Source organism: Triturus cristatus, chromosome 8 (assembly GCF_964204655.1).
Source record: "Triturus cristatus chromosome 8, aTriCri1.1, whole genome shotgun sequence".
Taxonomy (NCBI): Eukaryota; Metazoa; Chordata; class Amphibia; order Caudata; family Salamandridae; genus Triturus; species Triturus cristatus.
The window spans coordinates 374,995,805-375,013,851 of NC_140591.1; positions in this window are offsets into that span (position 1 = coordinate 374,995,805).

Genomic DNA, 18,047 nt, shown 5'->3' on the forward strand with positions numbered 1-18,047 from the left:
TGTTCTTTCCAATGTGTGCTGATAGTTCTCTTGACTAATAGAAAGCCCAGGTCAATAAATTTATTGGTAATTTTATTTTTGGAGGTATGGGGAAACCAGTGTAGGTTGCAGTGGGCAATGGAGGGGTCCAAGTTCCTTTCAGTTATGTCTGATAGTAATGCTGCCACTTTGTCCCAGTAGCTATCTAGGGCCGGGGACTCCCACAACATATGTTTGAAATCCACATTGACTGCCGGACATCTCGGACAATTCGCCGGGGTGGGTCGGGAAGTATGTGTGTAGCTTCTGTGGGGTAAGGTACGCTCTGTGAAAGATATGGAAGTGTATTAACTGGAATCTCTCATTCCTTGTGCTTTTCCAGGCCCTCTCCATCAGTGTGTCCCATGCCTTGTCAGGAATAGCGGTCCCTATGTCCGTTTCCCACTTGAGGTTTAGAGCAGAAAGGGAGGGTAAGGATTCCAGTGTCATGCGTCTGTAGAGGCATGTCACTGCCTTGAATGTAGCTGCCGCCATCACCACGTATTGGCATCCCATAGAGATGGGTGGCCCTGTCAATCCCGTCCCCCAGTGTTTCCTAATGGCTGTCATGAGGGCACTGTATTGTAAGAAGTCGCCTCCGGGCAAGCTGTGACGGGCCCGGAGCGCAGCAAACGGGAGAAGGGCTCCCCCTTCGTAAAGGTCCCCCATCGTGGTTAGCCCTATCTGTGCCCAATCCTCCACTTTCTGCCAGGTACCCCCATGGGGCAAGGCCCTGCACATCTGTAGCGGTATCTCTGGGGCATAGGGGCTTTTGACCGAGGCCCTCCGCAGGTATCGGTTCCAGCATTTCCGTGCTGGGGCAAACACTAGGGTAAGAGGTTGAGGAACAATCGGGAGACGCAGTATTATGCAGTACGCATAAGTGTATGAAGGGCCGCCCTGTGCCTACCTGTGCCCCACAGGAAAGCAGTAATCATTGTACGGAGTTGTTTGAAATAGGGAGCCAGAATACATACCGGAAGGGTCCCAAAGAGATACAGGAGTAGTGGGAGGTTCACCATTTTAAGGATTTGCCACTCGTCTGATGAGAAACAAGGGGAGGGAACCCCAAAACTCTGAGTTGGCCCTAGCCCCCCTGATGGCCTTCCCAATGTTTCCCTCAAGAATATCTGCGGGGTCGTGATACATAAGGGTGCCCAGGTAGGGCAAGCAGCGGTCCTCCCAGGCCACTCCCTCTGTGCACTTTTGGCCTAGTCTCTTCCCTCTTGTCGGAAAGAGGTATGATTTGGAACAATTTACTTTTAATCCCGCCACTTTGCTGAGATCGTGAAGCAGCTTCTTGGCTCCCATTAAGGCCGCCCCAGAGTCAGCAAGGAAGAGGAGGAGATCGTCTGCATAAAGTGCTATGTGATGCATCTGTCCGTGAATGTCAAGTTCCAAACATGCTCGTCCCAACCTAGCACGTGCCGCCAGGGGTTCCACCGCCAGTGCAAATAACAGCGGTGAGAGAGGACATCCCTGTCATGTGCCACGACCCACCTGGCATGTCACTGAGATCACTCCTCCCGTCCTAACCCTAGCAGTGGAATCAGCATACAATAGAGCTGTCCATTTCACAAACTCGGGACCAAGACCCATTATGCCCATTACATGGAAGAGAAACGCCCATTCCAGACTGTCAAAGGATTTTTCCATGTCTACTGCAAATATCGCAGCAGTGTCGGTGTAGTAGGACTCTGCCTCTAAAATGTGCAACAGCCGTCAGACATTTAGGGCCGTGTTCCTTTGAGGAATGAAACCGGACTGGTCAGCATGAATGAGGGTAGTCATGTAGGGGAGCAGTCGGGAAGCCAGTATCTTATTTAGTATTTTATAATTGAGGTTGAGCATTGACAATGGGCGATACGCAGTTCTGTCCCATGCCTGTTTGCCCGGTTTTAGGAGGGGGATTATAAGCGCCTCTCTGGTGGAAGCCGGTAGTCGACCAATCGTCTTGCCATCATTGAATAGCCTAGCAAGTTGGGGAGCCAGGAGGTCCATGTAGGTAAGGTAAAATTCCAGTGGGAGGCCATCAGGTTTTGTTACGGGCCATACTTTTGATGGCACAGCGGACCTCCCGAATCTCTATTTCACAGCCCAGGAGGATCACCGTGTCCTCATCAAGCGCCAGCAAGTTCAGCCCTTGCGTGAACTCGTGTAATTCAGCATTAGAGGGGGCCAAGTGGCTTCGATAGAGTTCAGTATAGTAGTCCAAAAAGAGGTTGTTGATACCCTGTTGGTCATACTTACCGATACCTCCCTGGTCCCTGAGTTCCAGAATAGACATTCCCCACCTAGCAGGATTTCCCAGCCCAGCCAAAAGGGCTCCTGATTTATCTCTTTCCAAGTGTGCCCTCGTTATATAAGTCTTGTAGTCGAAGCAGCGCAGACGCTCCACTTGTGCAGCCACTGCCTCTCAACCGTCTAACATCGCCCTGTGTTTGTCTGTGTCCCCAGGTATGCCCCTCTCTATAGTACGTAGACGTTTGTCATCCCGCTGGATATCCCGGAGGAGAACCTTCCGGACCCCCACTAATTCAGATATACAGTGCCCTCTAAGCACCACCTTGCAAGCATCCCATTCCACAGTCGGAGTGCTACCTGGATTCCCCTACAAATTAGATAGGAGTGTATCTTGTGGCGCCTAACCATAGAGTGCATATCCCTCACATTCCACGAGAGACATGTCAGTTCTAATGGGGATCCCATTGCTGTTTTCTACTCAAGGAGGTCCTAGAAAGCGCCCCCCCGTGACACGCCTGGGTCCCCATGTGAAACCCCAACTAATAGAACCACCCCAACTGTCCCCATCCAAACTGTGAGAATTCTAATCATCGTCAAAGAAAAACCAAGGTGGAGTGGCTCCCCGCCAGAAAAGAGGAGAACACCGCCACACATCCCGTGCCGTCGCCTCCCTGCCAAGTGTTCCAGTCAGTAGGCCCCTTTTCAGCTGGATGTTACCTAGAGGTCCAGAAGAGGAAGTCATCAGAACTTGGAGTCTGCACCTGTCTCGCTGGGATGTCAGGTCTCAGAGGGAGCAGCATGAGAAAGGGCTTTCCTTACATAAGGTCATCTGCCGTCTGGGGCGTCACCACCGGCATGTGGGCTCTCAAGCTGTCAGTGTCGCTGGGGCCTGAAGAGGATTTCGATCGGCTGAGTCGTCATTCTCTCCTCTGTGGAGACGAGCCAGGGTCAGCCTGACTGTGAACACCACGGCCTGCAGCACTCTCCGAAGATCAAGGCTGAGTTCCGTGGGCGAGGGGGGACCAGAGCCCAAGCCGTGGCCATTGGGATTCCGCGGTGGAGTACCCGAGTAGCCGAGGTAGGGCGGCCTTGTGTGCCTTGGGTCTCCAGCCAATCCCAAGTTTCTTGCGGGAAATTGAAAAAGCATACTCCCTCTGGATCTGCCACTCGTAGCGGAGCGGGAAACAACATCGCGTAAGGCAAGTTCAGTGTGCGAAGTTTGGCCTTGACGGCAGAGAATGAGGCCCTGTTCCGCTGCACCTCTTGTGTAAAATCTGGGAAGATCATGATTGTGGCATTGTCTATGTAAAGCGGGCGTCGTTGTCGGGGACATTGTAGGATATGGTCCCTGTCACTGAAGTGTAATAGCCTTGCGACCACTGGTCGTAGAGGAGCCCCTGGCCTCAGCGGCCTAGCTGTGGGCCCACTCCAGGGCATAGAAAGGGGAAAGTCCTTCCGGGGCCACTTCGGATCTCAGCCAGTCTTCCAGGTACTTGACCTCCCTTCACTGTCTTCGGCACGCTGTTCCAAAGTCTTCACCTTGGCTTCCAGGGTAGTGAGAGAAAGTCTCATGTCTCTTACTGCGTCCAGGAGGTCCTTAAGTTCTTTCTCATTGGTCAACACCCTATCTTTGAGCTTACGGTGATCATCCTTTAGGAGGGTGAGATCTGTGCCGATAGCATCTATCTATCCTTCCAGCGCTTCTCAGGAGGCCGTTATTGCTTGCATGATGTCTGCGTCTCCGTCAATGCCAGGCAGCTCCTCCTCCTCCTCGGACTGGGGTCCAGAGACGTCCACGCTCAGGGCAGCGAAGCCCCTTTTCTTCAGCAATCTCCCCATCTTGAAGCTATGTGGAAGCAGCGCCCAGTTGAGTGTATTGGCTCTTAGGGGTGGTCCTAGAGCCTCACCTAGCATGAGAGGTCACCTCCAAGATGGCGGACCACCCCTGCACAGAAAGTCCCAGTTAGCCTTGCCCCTACCAGGCCCACCGCTGCGAGCACCGCGAGCCGACACGTCTCGCCGAAATCGTGCGCCACTCAGTAATCCACCACCGCTGAAGGTATATTTCGCATCCAGGTCTCTCCACTCTGTACAGGTGTGGGTCAGGAATGCAGACAAATCTAACAAATTCGGCCGGGTGGTTGACCCTGTAGTGGTATCACCGTGGGCTGGTGCGCCAAATCCAAAATCTTGCACTTGTGGTCCCCAAAGCGAGCACGCCTCAGGGCGCTAGGAGTTCCCGGGTGCTGAGTTTGTTTCCTTGCAGCAAATGTCCCTCCAGGCGCTTTGGCGGGAGCAGCTGACCAGCGCTTCCGAGCGAGTTCACCGGTCAGCCCAAAGCACAGACCCCAGCCCAGTAGTGTCAGCGTGCGTCGCGGTGCCCTGGAAGCCGCATCTCTATCGTAGCTATTCCCGGGGAAGGGAGGCACCTCCGCCTTCGCTCAGTCGCTCCACACCACGGCAGGCCCCCTGTCTGTCAATATAGTTCGCAGCCAGCGGTAGCGAGGCGCTAGCTGCACGTCGTCATTCGGCATGGCGCATGGTCGCCCCAGGTGGGTACGAACCCTCCCTCTCAGGTCTTTACTCCGCTCCGGGTCCCCGGTCGAGCTGGTGGGGGTGCGCACAGGCAGCAGCCAACCAGCACAGTCCCCGCTATGCAACTGTCGTAGCCTCGGTCACCATTTTGCCTTCGGGGTTTCCTCATGGGGGAGCGCTATTGAACTGGACACCCAGCGCTAGGCGCTCCGGTCTTCCTCACCTCCAGAGCAATGTGCAGGTGGTCCGTGGTCCGCAAAGATGGCTCCGCTGGAGGCAGACGCTCAGAATCACAGAGGAGTCGGGCAGTGACGGTGCTCACATCTCAGCCGTAATTTTGAGCGCGAGTGCCCGGGATCAGGAATCACCGTGTTACTACCAGGTACTGCTCTCACAGCCCTCCAAGACCACGGCAGTGATAGCGGCCCCGTTCCAGTGTCCTGGGGTGTTTTTTCCAGCAGCTCCCACTTCGGCAGGGGGTCAGGATAGTTGTTTGCAGGGAGACGGTGGCCGGAGCCCCCTAGCTTGCGTCTGTCTCCATCAGCTGCAGGCCACCCCCCCCGGATTCCTCGGATGATGTGAAGAGACATGAGCACATGGGTCTGGGCCTCTGTAAGCCCAGTGAGGTGCAGGGGCATACCGTCCATGTCAGGAGGAGAGCGTGTCACCTGGTGAAGTGGTGCAGTCAGGGGACGTGTTGGGGTAGGGTGAGCTTTCAATTCTTCAACTCCTAACTCCTAGTGTGTTCCACATTCTGGGTGGTGGCATCCCCAGCAGTGGAGGACGGTGGCCTGTTTGGGCAGAAGCGCAGCAGGCAATCCTGAAGGAAGAGAAGGGGGCAGCCATGATACCCAGGCACCAATCAGTCACAGGACCCCAGAGGCAAGGGGGTGGGGGACAGCATCATCTCCTATAGAAAACAGAACAACAATGCAGCTCGGGCAAAGCCTGGAGGGAACAAGCCGAGTGTGCAAGGGGCTGTTGAGAGAGAGGGGGGAGGGACCCTTGGAGTGGGTCCAGCCCATTGTCCAGCCACCAAACCGCGTGTAGAGGGCTAGCAGTGCGCTCAGAGAGGGAAGCCTTGGTAAAGGAGCGTGCAACGCACATAGCGAACATAGAGTAATAACAATTAATCCGATCAAAGATTCAACAAGGATTCAAACGGTCAGGCAACCGTAGCTATACTCAGCCATCCGGCGGGCGTCAATCCCAATGATCCTGCAGCAGTGCACGCAGTCACTCCATGTCCACACAACCCCGCAGGCCCTGGGCGGTCACTCCGCAGTGGGGCAGGCTTAAGGGGAGAGTGTGATTTGTCTCTGTCTGTCTTGAGTGAGGACTGCCATGGCCTGGAGAGCCTGGGCCCTATCACCCTATGAGCGCGCCAGCCTGTCAGGGTCCCTGCCCCGGTGTCGGGTGCCATTGATGCTCCGCCTTCAACCGCTGGAGGAGACGGGTAGGGATGCCAGTGCCGAATGATGGGCATCCATGGTTGGGGAGGAGGCAGTGTCAATGTCCTGTGTGGAGAGTTAGTTCAGGAAGACGCGTAGGGCTCCCGGATCGAAGACGTCCTTTGAGGTGCTGTAGGAAAGTAGGATCTGCTTTCATGCTTACCCCCATTTTTTTATGGTGTCACTATGTTTTTCTGGATAGTTTGACTGGGATCCTGCTAACCAGGACCCCAGTCACTGTGCTCCCTCCCTAAATTTGACTTGGTAAGTAGTTTGGTACTTTCCTAATTGGCTACTGGTGTACCCTTCTAAGTCCCTAGCATATGGTACTTAGGTACCATGGGCATAGGTACCTGAGGGGCCTCCCATGGGCTGCAGCATGTATTATGCCACCCATGAGAGATCAATCAAACTGTGACTATAGGCTTACCATTGCAGCCTATGTGAGCTGGTGTAAGCACCACTCACCACAGATATATGTTTCCTTATATCTGAGGTCACTGCACTTAAAACCTATAAGTCACCCCTAAGGTAGGCCTTTCAATCCTGAAGGCAGGGTGCTTGGTTCTAAGTGTGGGGATGCCCTGCATGAGCAGGACACCCACTACAAATCCAGGAGTCGATTCTCCAGACTTTGTAAGTGTGGTGAGCCATTTTAGACATATTAGTGTACATCAAGTCAAATATGAGATGTCTAACTATATAATGGCTGCATCAAAACTGGTCATGTTTGGTATCAATCCTACCCGAACACTGATTCCAGTGTTGGATGCAGGATCACATGTACTAGGGGGATCCCCTTAGGGAGCCCCGCTCTATTCCTGGTACCAGCCTTTCAGGAACTAACAGCAAGCTAGTGTTGCTGCCGACCACTGGCACAAGTCTGCCCTCCTGCTGCTGAGCCAGGCTCGAGCAGGGGAAGGTAGGACAATAGGTTTCCTATCATAGGGAGGTGTGACCACCTCCCAGATAGGACTAAGTTTATTGGGCTGGGGTGGGGGCGCTTGCCAGCACAACCAGACTGCTTTTAAGGGCCCATTTGGTACCCTTCTTGCATATTTCAGTTGGAACCAGTTCAGGGAGCCATTGCCTACTGCTCTGGTGCAAAACTGGACAAAGGGCAGGGCAGTATCCTCCCCTCTGTCCAGCCCCCTCCTTTGGGAGGGCTCCCTGAATCATCCCAACCCTTTCCATAGGGTACTTAAGGGCTTACCTGTGGGTGGCTCTTCAGATTCATGGTGGGGCTAGATTCAGATCCGAAGCCACTTCATCTTCAACCGTCTGGGGACTTTGGATGCTTTGGGAACCAAGACTGTACCTGGAAGACTCCTGCTGCTCCTCGTCTCGTCTTCCTGCCAGTATTCTGTATTATCTATGCCTGTGCTCAATATCGGTTCTTCTACTGGCCTGTGGACATCCAAGACACCCGCAGGTATCTTCCTTGGAGTGAAGGAGTCACCCCCTGCATCTGCAGGCACCTCGACGAAGCTGACCTGTCTGCCACTCCTGACGTCCCACAGACTCCAAAGGATTCAGCAACACAGGTGATGATTCTGCAACTCCCAGGAGGCCTGCACTGTCTTCTCACTGAGTTTGAGGCCAGTATCCCTCGTCCCACTGGAACAGAATCCCTGTGCACCGTGTTGACTTGCTGCTGCCAAGGCTTGTTGACTCTCTTCTCGAGATCTTCGGGCTTCAAGAAGCTCCAGCCTCCAGCATCTCCTGTTACCAAGATCTTCATCCTCTCCACATCCTCTGTACCGTGGGCCTGTCTTCTTGGTGAGCTGCTCGAGGTCCTCTTGCGACTCCTGTGCCTTCGGCCTGTCGGTCCTCTTGAGGGTCTTCTTTCTCTCCAATTGGCTCCCCTGTTTGCTTGGGCCTGCTCTGACTCTCTTGCACTTGGTGAGTCCCTTGGACCTTGCTGGTCCTGACACTGCACCTTCTTCGCTTCCTCGTCTGTTGCTGATGCCACGACTTGTTGGTGCTCCAGCTGGACACTGACCCCCTGGCTCTCGACTTCCGACGTGGGACAGATCATGAACGGCTCCTGATCTTCCACAGTATCACATGGTCACCACAGCTTCAGCGAAAAGGTCACCTTTATCCTGCGTCTTCATTCGTCAGTGGTCATTGGTCTTCTGTGCCTCCTGGTCACTCCCAAGTGTCAGAGACTGTCCCCTGTGCTTGCAGGTACTCCTCTTTAAGAAGCTACCCTTGGATTTCACCGGGCACTTTCACCTTCTTTGCCAGCGGCATCTGAACTGAAGTCCTCCATTGTGGTCCACGGCAGTTTTCAACGTCACTTGACACCTATGCACCCGGCTTCCCTAGTGTAGATTTCCTGACTCCTGAGGTATCCACGGGTGAGGTGACTCTCCAACAGTCTCTTTTCCAAAGAGTTTCTTCAAGGTCCTCTGGGGAGGGTCCTTCTTCTTAAAAACCGTGAATTGCTCGTTCACTTGTGTTGATCAAGCTGTCGTGTTCCCATTTCTACGTCTTCTGGGTCCTGTCTTGACTTAGGATGTGGTTCACAATCCACTTTATTAGTATATGGTTTGGTCTCCCCCTTGAGACCACTGTGTATTTGTGCTACATACATGTTCTATTATTGAAGTATTGTGTGTATTGTGATTACATCTCCGGGTAGGAGATATTACATTGTGTTAGTGAGTGTTTATAATAAATAAATATTTTTATAACTATTCTGTGTGGTTCTTTTTTCACTTAACCTACACTATATGAATAGGACTGGTAAAACAAGCTGCTTTACACTCCTTCTGGACTAAGCCTGAAGGAGTGTAAAGCAGCTTAAAGTCAATATTTCCTTACCTGCTAACGTTTATTCTCATTCTCGCCCTTAGTGTGTGAGTACAGATGGGTGCTCCTCCCGGGTCCTGCTTAAAGCCTTCTGGACTAAGCCTGAAGGCTGCTCTCCACAGCTACCACTTAGAGAGCTGTCTATGGTTGTCCAAGCCTATAAAATCACCATAAGGGTTGCCTGGATTAGTGCAAGGTGCACTATTTACTAAGGGTAAACAAACGGAGAGAGCGAGGATTATGTCAGGGTACGTCTCTATCCCCGAGGTAAAGTACAAACAAACAAAGTGGACGAACCAACTCGCAAAAGCGACTCATTCGTATTTTGATTTGGATGAGTGCCAGAAAAACATTAGGTTTAATTAAAGACCCCTCACCCACCAACCTAGTTGGTGGCATGCTTCATCATTGGGATCCCAACTGGGTAGCTGAATGCCACCCAGTTGTGCTACAATGCCTGATTACTGCAGAGCTGGTTTTGTGTGTTTGTGAGGGGAGTGGTGCAAGTTAAAATTCTCTTTGGGAGTCCTTACTAGATAAACTTTATTCTTATCGACCGAGAATAAGGTTAAAACGGGAAAAAGGGCAACTTTGGGGAACAAAGCTCCAGGTTGTCACAGTAATAGGTCTACATGTTTCAGCCCCATAAAAAGTGGGGGGCTTTTGTCAGGACCAAGTGAGTGAAGTGAGGGTGTGGCAAAAATAAGCCAGGTGTATCGTGATTAACAACACACATGCTAAGGTGTGTTGTGAAATGAGAGGTGTCTGTATACTTACAGTTTATTTAGTAAGGACTCCCAGAGATAATTTTAACTTGCACCTCACAAACAGATGAAACCAGCTCCGCTGTAATTTGACATTGTAGCACAACTGGGTGGAATTTGGCTACCCAGTTGGGACCCCAGTGATGAAGCATGCCACCAACTAGGTTGGTGGGTGAGGGATCTTTTAATAAACCTAATGGTTTTCTGGCACTCATCCAAATCATAATACGAGTGAGTCGCTTTTGAGAGTTGGTTCGTCCACTTTGTTTGTTTGCACCATATACTAAGCCAGCCTTTTACAGGTGCCATCTTTTGTGTTCCACACGCTGGCTAGTTAGAAAAGGCCATACTTAATGTCCAACTCACTTAGCTGAGGGCGGAGAGAGAGGATGGCTATGCGGTGGGCGTTGGTCTCCCTAGAGAAATCCGCAGCTATGCGGATATCATGGCCCTCGTGTGCATAAGGACCGTGTGAGCGTCCAGCAGTTAGTAGTTACCAGGCCTGCTCATGTCGCAGGAAGCAGGCAATGAGAGGCCGGGGACTCATGGAGGAATCCCATCGTGGTGGGCTGATGTGATGGGCCCTCTGTTTCTCCAGTGGGGGGTCAAAGCAAGACCAGTGACCTTTGGAAGGACATCTCTGAGAAAGGACTTGGCATCCGGCCTTTATGTGCTCTCTGGGAAGCTAAAAAATGAACGGCTCCGGTCCTCTAAGTTGGTAAGCTTGCTATGCAAGAACAGGAGATATTGGTCCCGCTCCAGCAGGGTATTTAGAAGATCTTCTACACCGCAACTCATTGTTCCATCCCAACCACACATGCTGAAAGCCTGCAATGTCCAGTCGAATGGTTAATGTGGAAATGTTTGTGTCCATACTTAAAGCCTGTGACCCACCGCTGTGATTTCATGGAGGATGCTCTCCATGGGGGACTCCTGTATTCTAAGTGTTGGGGGCTAGGGGCTGACCAGTCGTAGACGGTGCCGCCCCAACGTGCTAGCCAAGGGGCAATTGTGGAGGAGCGCCCCATTGAAGAGGAGCTGCAGTGCTGGTTTGTCCCTCGACTTGCCCAGAGGCAATCGTCCATAGCCGATGCGGACCTTCCGGTGCGCCGATGTGCCAGGTATGCCCAGTGCCAGGGGGCCAGTATTCATTGCTGCTTCAGCACCAGCAAGCCACCCCCCGCCGGGCTAAAGGAGGGGTGGTACCGCCGGTCAACAAAGTCCATCCGACTGGCAGTCAGGACGTGGTGGGGGGACCAGTTACTGAGGTGCCTGCTGGCTGAGGTGATCTAGGTGGGTGTGGTCCACAGTCTGGTCAGGAGCCGTGGTATACTCTGAAGGGAGCTCAGCTGCACCTCAGATGGTGGTGGAGGCGAGCTAGATGTGGTCGGTGGGCCCTGATCCTGTCCGGGCAGCGCCAAGAGGGGCCGCCCCCTTCCTAGCACAGACAAATGTTCCCAGAAGCAGACAAAAGGGTCAGGCCGTTTTTCCCCGGTATGTGGGTGGACAGCCAGGGGCATTCAGCTTTCCTGAGCAGACTCCTTGGGTGCCGGGGGGGGGTGCCCAGAAGGGAGAGACCAAGAGTGATCCACCCTGACCCTCCACTCCAGGCAGCGATTCTGCAGGGGATATACGCCAACGAGGTGCGAAATCTGCAGTATCCTCATCAGCCCTCAACTATGATGCAGTCTCCTTCCAGGGCGGGCACCTAATTTCCGGACAATGGCTTGGGTTCAACAGGAGTGTCATAGGGCAGGCCTGGCCAGACAGTGAGGCGAGTCAGCTGGGCATAGGAATTTGCTGGCACTGCCAATATAGGGGGTGCTGTGCAAGCAGGTCAACAATGCCTGCCTCAGGATCCCGTCTTTGCTGGAGATCAAGGTGGCGCTGTATGTCGGCCAAAGCTTCGGCTCAGGAGACCACCATTGCTAGGTTACCCACAGCATTGGGTGCTGGGACTTCCCGCCTGCCCACGTATACTGTGGCTAGAGGCCTCCCAGATGATTCTAGGCCCAGCATTGCTCTGCGTCGTGTGGGCAGTATGTGAGGAGCCGGTGCCTTCGTAGTACTGTTGGCGGTTGGTAATCTGTGGCCTTCCACCTCAGGTAAGTCAGAGTAGTTTGTCAGCCCCCGCCATGAAGATTGCGTCGCTGCCGCCTTACGGGCCCGTCTCAACGCGGCGCTCCAGAAATAAGCGGCCATCATCCTTCGTGGCGAGACCACGGCTGCACCCTGCTGGTTCAAAACTGCCTGTCTCACCTTCAAAGCCCTACACACTGGTAAACCAGTTTGCCTTGAGACCAAACTCACTAAAGCAGGACAATCGAGAAACCTAAGATGCTCTAACACACTCCTCAGCTTCCCCAAAAGACATAAACAAAAAGCCCTTTCTAGCTATTACTCTGGCAACTCACCCAAAATCTGGAACTTTCTCAGAGTACATATCCTAGCTAACCCCTCCTTCACATCCGTCGGAGACAATGAAAAGAATTTCTCCTGAACCTGCACCTCTATCCCTCTGGAAAATAGCTGTTCAGTTGCACCATGAAATCCCCACCTAGTTACTTATATCCCTTCCGCAAAGTCTACACAACAAATTTATGCTCAACTCCACAATCATAATACTAGATTACTGAATGAGACTGACTAGACTCCCAAAACTGTACTCTTATTGAACTGGAATTGACTGATAATTCTCTAGAATCTGTGTTATTATTGTACTGTGACTGTCTGATATCTGTCGTTTATGTTGTTGGAAAGTGCTCTGATACCCCTCAGGCCATGCCAGCGCTAAATAAAACACTTAAAATAAATAAAATAAAATAAATAAATGAGGCAGCGTAGCCTTAATTATAGTACAAAAAAGTCGAATTATGTGGTACAATAGGGCACATTGTGTGATAGAACAACGTCATTATTTTGACATTTTTACACGTTAACACTGCCCCAGGCAAAGGTGTCATCTCTTTAGTACCCATTTAAGACCCAAATACAGCACAAGGTTACTGAAAGGTGACTAATCAGTCTTTATGAAGTGCTTTCTGCAGCAATAAGTGTCACTGCATTTTTAGTAACTTTTGATCCATTTGAGCTAGAAAGCAAATTTTTTATAACAATCTTCAAGTTATGCAGCAGATGATAGATTATGTGGCAAATGCATTATTGTGTGGAAAACTCAGCAGGCGCAGAATCAAAAAATTCCAATGGTTTTTGGAAATTGGTAGATGTTTTATCAAGCGGGTTCACCAGCAGTCATTCCTATTAAGCTTCATATGTTGTTGAATTTTCCTCAGCAACAGGAGAATGATCAATTATTCGAATAGTATGTTTAATTTCCATAAGTTTCCATAGTGTTTGATTCCCTGACAGGATGTAGTGTGCTGAATCTTATATTCGATTGTTAGAGTAAGATAAAGGGTCATTTTAAGGATTCAGGCTCTTATCCTGAAATATGAATATGGATTATGGACCTTGTGTCAGAATGAAGATGTAGGGGAAGTGGTTGCAGTTGGGTGAAATATAAGTAATTTTGTTATTTCAGGAGTCTTGGATGAGGGAATCCACTTACATAGATCAGTGTGCAGTCTTGGCACAAACATAATCTCTGCTTAAATGGGGTACACTCTAGAGTGGGCTACTAACCCTACTTTCACCCAGCAGTATTGTTTCGTTTAATCATCTTAAAATTACATGTTCCTGTTTGAGCTGTGTGATGAACAACTCTTTAAACAAGCGGGAAACTAGATCTATGGTGTTAATTAAGATTAATATTCCCCCTGTTACATTCAGAGTTTATCTGAGTTGATCCAAAGTTAGACATACATTTTCTTCATAAAATATATTGGTGGTTGAGGATTTAAATAACATATTTAATACCCTTCTTTTAGATATTGACCTTAGTAATTTAATAGAAGCTTGATGTCCTGTACGCATCTTTCAGGAAATTTTCAAATTGGAAACATCCTTTACCACAATCTGCTTTTACAAGGCGTTCACTACCCCGACTGCGACATTACCATGCATTTCTTTACCCAGCAAGTCATTGTATAACCCAGCATGAATTTACCAGGCATGTCTTTACAAAGCAGTCTCTACCCCGACTGCGACGTTACCACATGTTCCTTTACCACTCAAGTCGTTATTAGGACTTGCCTTGGGAGGGGCTGGACGATGGAATGGAATAATTTACTATTCCAATTCCAGTCTGCGCAACAGTTGGGAAGGTGTTGGCTTTAAAGCCAACACCAGTCCAGCAAGACTCCCACTAAAACAAGTCGTTGTAATGACTTGCTGGGTAAAGAAATGCGTGGTAATGTCGCAGTCGGGTAGTGAAAGCGTTGTAAAGGCAGACATGCTCGTAGATGAGCCTTGGCATGCAGGTGTGTTCTCAGTCCTGTGTTTGGGTCCCACATGGTAGGGAATGGTGAATACCAACCCCTGTGGCCCCCTAGCATAACAGGGTGGGGTACTCTCGGTGGCAGAGTGGCCGCCAAAATATGATGCTCAAAGTTGTGCCCGATCGGCAAGAAGCCCTCTGCACACCAACACCTGCTTAAAAGCCTTTAATTAGGTATGGATGCCGTCCGGGTGTCAATCCCCTTTCCGGCTCACACGCCACTATTGCCTGACGCATTTCAAAGAAATCATCTTCTTCCTCAGAGGCTTGTGGCGATAGAGAAGCGTGCACAGTCCAGGTTACGCCCTCTCCTAAATACACGTAGTAGCACACCCCTGATGGGCTGCACAATTGAGACAGTGCATTGTGTTATGGGAGCTGGAGTCCCTGAAGGAAATGTGTCCCATGGGAGTGCACATAGTGTCCTCTTGGTGAAATTACAAGCTCGTAGATGAGCCTTGGCATGCGGGCATGTCCTCAATCCTTTGTTTGGCGTCCCACATGGTAGGGAATGGTGAATATCAACCCCTGTGGCCCCCTAGCATAACTGGGTGGTGCTATCTTGGCGGCAGAGCGGCCGCCAAAATATGATGCTCATAGCTGTGCCCGATCGGCAAGAAGCACTCGGCACACCAACACCTGCTTAAAAGCCTTAAATTAGGTACTGATGCCATCCGCGTGTCAATCCCCTTTCCGGATCACAAGCCACTATTGCCTGACGCTTTTCAAAGAAATCATCTTCTTCCTCCCTCAGAGGCTCGTGGCAAAGAAGAAGCGTTCACAGTCCTGGTTACTCCCTCTCCTAAATACATGTAATAGCATGCCCCCAATGGGCTGCACAATTGAGACAGTGCATTGTGTTATGGGAGTTGGAGTCCCTGAAGGAAATGTGTCCCATTGGAGTGCACATAGTGTCCTGTTGGTGAAATTACAAGCTCGTAGAAGAGCCTTGGCATGCAGGCGTGTCCTCAATCCTGTGTTTGGTGTCCCACATGGTAGGGAATGGTGAATAGCAACCCTTGTGACCCCCTAGCATAACGGGGTGGTGCACTCTCTGCGTCAGAGTGGCCGCCCAAATATGAAGCTCAAAGTTGTGCCCGATTCAATTCAGGCACTCCAATGATGCAAGCCCATTAAACTCAGTAACAAGCAATGTGACTTGCCCATACCCGCTGGGTCCCACCACAGGAAGAAGTTGGGATCATGCAAGCCAATCCCCATTCCATGTCTAAGTTGGTAAGGGTCGGATCTTTCATGTCAGTGAATGGGGCTATATCTGGGGGGCACTAGGAAGTAATTTGTAGCGGGCATATGGAATCACATGAATGCGCTTCAGGAGTGAAAACTGCAGGTGTACCACTTCCCAGGGACTTGTATAATTTTTTAGGTGTTCTATACAGTCTTGCAAAATGATATCTCAATACTCTGCTTGAGGTTACTTGTGCAGCTCTCTCTTCTCTTCCCGTCTCTTCTCTACTGAGGATTGAGCTTTCCGCCCCGCCCATCGTATACCCTCTATCTGTGATGATGATGGAGATTTCCAGTTCCTGGTTATTACTCTTTTGGCCCATAGGAAGGACAAATCCATAATTCCTGTTGTGGTGTTCTTTCGTTTTGGTGTAGAGTACAACCCCAGGAGACAGTGTTGGGCGACTGTAATCTCTGTGCTCTCAGTGGCCTGTGTGATATCACTGAGTACCACCAGAATATTTACCGCAACGGGTAGGACCAGTTCATACGCCAAAATTCAGCTAGCTGTGCCCCACAATGCTTGTAAATGTTCGCTGCTGTAGGATACATCAAATGCAATTTGTGGGGGTTAGAAAGGCTCTGTGTAGGACATGGAACTGTATGCACCAAAATCTGGCATTTCTGGAGATTTTACAGGGATACTCGAGGACTCACATTCATTCAGAATGATTGAACTCCCGCCCCAATGATTCTTCCCATTTATCTCTTAGCAGCTCTAATACTGTGGAAGAGTCACGTTGGAAAGTCATGTAAAGCCATGTTGCAAGGTGTAGGCCATGCCCAATGCTGTGTAATGTATGAAGTGGTGGGTCAGTTTCTGGTTCTAGGTTTATGACATTGAAGTGCTGGAGTAGGATGCATTTAATGGTGCCATATAGCATGAAGGATCCCCAGGGACAATTGTAGCAGAATATGTTTTATTTATTTAAATGGTCGTTTTAGAAATGATACACCAGCCTCAGGCACATTTAGGATAGGAGCATAATTTGCCCCCATAAATTATTTGTCTGATTCAGTTGAGCATTTTAATTAGATTTTTTAAATTTTAGACACAGTAACTATTGATCATTTTCAATTGGTAAAGCAATTTTCTAAACACTCAAATCTCAACAACAAATTTTACCTCTTTCTCTAAATTATTCCCATAGAATTCGGGCCAGCTTTATTACTAGATTGTTGTATAAAAGTACGGTATTTTGTAGTGAGGCTGGTTAGGTTTCACTATGCAATGCCTTCAAGTTACCTCAATTAGTCCTACGGATTCACACTAATAAATCCTGTTCTCAGTCACAGTAGTGTGGCACAGAGCAGTCAGGCTATACTAGAGGGACATGTGTTAAGCATTTCAGAAAGAAGTCTAACACCAATGTTAAAAAATTGAGAAGATATTTATTTAATTTTAGACACCCAACAAAGAAAATCAGGTGAGTATAAACAGAGTTGTGGATTTTTAAAGGTAAAAAAATCAGTGCATTTAACTTTTGCAAAACAATAACCTTGCGGACAGTGGGAAAACACAATAGTGGGACTTGGTCACTTGCAGGTTCAGTCCAGTAGAAACCACTGGGAGGCTAAGATGATTTTGGTGTCAGGACCAGGCTCAGTGAGTTGAATTTTACTTGGCTCATAGGACCCTGGTCCAGTGTTCTCCTGGCTGTCCCTGGTGCTGAACGAGGGAGTTTGTTTTGCTGTTTGGTCTCTGCTCATGAGGAAAGGGATTCAAAATCTTGACAACTAGGCCACTGTGGCAACTGGTTAAGTGCTGTGAGGTTCACTTGAGGTGCAGTGTGGAACTAAGGTAGTTGTAGCCTGACTGATCACAACAATAAACCTTGGCTCCAGCAAGCACAGCTTACATCCTAGAGTCTGTGGAAACTTGCTGGAGGTCACTAATATATTTTCCGCAATGCACCAGATCATTCACTTTGACTTTTTGGAGATCCCTTGGCTTGCCCAGTGGCCAGTGATTCATTGGTTCCAGGAGCATGCTTTACCTGCGGGCTGCAGGGGCCTAGTATTTCTATTCCAAGGGAGGTCTGGAGTTGCCTTTGGCTTTCAGGGTGGTTTCCCTTCCTTTTGGGACCGGTCTCTGGTCCAGGACGAGTCACAGTCATGCAGATGCAGGGTGGTTGCTACAGGTGTAGGTTATTGCACCTTTGCAGTGTGCAGATCCTAAGATCGCAGACTCGGGCCTCTTCTTAGTCTTTGGTTGCAATTTAAGCAGATCTGAGGTTCGGGTGCTGGCAGTGCTACTTAAATCATAGATTTTGGGAAGTTAAGGGTGTGGGCTCCAGTAGGGGTAGGCAGAGCTCGCACAGTTGTACTCTGCTGAATTCCACTAAGTTGCACAAAAACTGTGTGAAATTCCGCAGTGTTTCGATAATGCGTAGTGTACTGTATAAAGCAGCTATATTTGTGACATTAAAGTACTTTTATGCATCATCCCCAACTCACTTCATTGTAATCCCACACATTACCATGTATCTGCAATGATATTGCTTTAGAGGAACCTGTTGCATGCCACGCCGGCAATTTGTAACCTTGGCAGCAAGATTTAACTAAATAAAGATC